Below are 1,884 nucleotides of genomic sequence, written 5' to 3' on the forward strand. Positions count from 1 at the left end.
AAGAAATGATGCTACAGTGATGAAGTGAGAGTTGCTTCTATGCTCAAAATGATGCTGACTGTGATGTAGTGAGAGTTGCTACTAACCTCAAAATGATGCTAAAGTGATGTAATGAGAGTTGCTACTAACCTAAGAAATGATGCTACAGTGATGTAATGAGAGTTGCTACTATGCTAAAAAAGGATGCTGACACGAATGTAGTGAGAGTTGCTTAAAACCTTAAAATAATGCTGACAGTCATGTAGTGAGAGTTGCTACTATCCTCAGAATGATGCTACAGTGATGTAGTAAGAGTTGCAAAAAATCTCAAAATGATGCTACAGTGATGTAGTAAGAGTTGCTACTAACCTGAAAATGATGCTGTCAGTAATGTAGTGAGAGTTGCTACAAACCTCAAAATTATGCTACAGTACTGTAGTAAGAGTTGCTAAAAATCTCAAATTGATGCTACAGTGATGTAGTAAGAGTTGCTACGAACCTCAAAATGATGCTCCAGTGATGTGGTGAGAGTTTCTTAAAATCTCAAAATGATGCGACAGTGATGTAGTGAGAGTTGATACTAATCTCAAAATGATGCTGACAGTAATGTGGTTAGAGTTGCGAGTAACCTTACAGTAATGTAGTAAGTGTTTCGAACAACCTCAAAGTGATGCTGACAGTCATGTATTAAGAGTTGCTCCGAACCTTAAAATAAGGCAACAGTAATGTAGTAAGAGTTGCTACGAATATAAAAATAATGCGACAGTGATGTCAGAAGAATTGCTAATAAACTCAAAATGATGCTAACATTAATGTCATGATAGTTGCTATAAACTCAGAGTGATGCTGACAGTAATGTAGTAAGAGTTGATACTTACCTCCAAATTATGCAATAGTAATGTAGTAAGAGTTGCTACGAACCTCCAAATAATGCAACAGTGATGTCGGAAGAATTGCTAATGATCTCAAAATGATGCGACAATGACGTAGTAATAATTGAAATGAACTCAAAATGATGCTAACTGTAATGTAGTGAAAGTTTCGAATAACCTCAAAGTGATGCTTACAGTAATGTAGTAAGAGCTGCTACGAACCTAAAAATAAAGTGACAGTGATGTCAGAAGAATTGCTAATGAACTCAAAATGATGCTAACAGTAATGTAGTGATAGTTGCTAATAAACTTAAAGTGATGATGACAGTAATCTAGTAAGTGTTTCGAACAAACTCAAAGTGATGCTGACAGTAATGTAGTAAGAGTTGTTACGAACCTTAAAATAATGCAACAGTAATGTAGTAAGAGTTGCTACAAACCTCCAAATAATGCAACAGTGATGTCGGAAGAATTGCTAATGATCTCAAAATGATGCGACAGTGATGTAGTAAGAATTGCTAATGAACTCAAAAAGATGCTACAGTGATGGAGTAAGAATTGCTAATGAACTCAAAATGATGCGACAGTGATGGAGTAAGAATTGCTAATGAACTCAAAATGATGCTAACAGTAATGGGGGAAAGTTTCGAATAACCTCAAAATGATGCTGACAGTCATGCAGTAAGAGTTGCTACGAACCTCAAAATAATGCAACAGTAATGTAGTAAGAGTTGCTACGAATATCAAAATAATGCGACAGTGATGTCTGAAGAATTGCTCATGAACTCAAAATGATGCCAAAAGTGATGTTGTGAAAGTTTCGAATAACCTCAAAGTGATGTTGACAGTCATGTGGTTCGAGTTGTGAGTAAGCTAAAAATGATGCTGACAGTAATGTAGTAAGAGTTGCTACGAACCTCAAAATAATGCGACAGTGATGTCGGAAGAATTGCTAATGATCTCAAAATGATGCTACAGTGATGGAGTAAGAATTGCTAATAAACTCAAAATGATGCGACAGTGATGGAGTAAG

The sequence above is a fragment of the Aulostomus chinensis genome, chromosome 1 (assembly GCF_037954235.1).
Source record: "Aulostomus chinensis isolate RoL2024-O1b breed Wild chromosome 1, RoL_Achi_v1.0, whole genome shotgun sequence".
Lineage (NCBI taxonomy): Eukaryota > Metazoa > Chordata > Actinopteri > Syngnathiformes > Aulostomidae > Aulostomus > Aulostomus chinensis.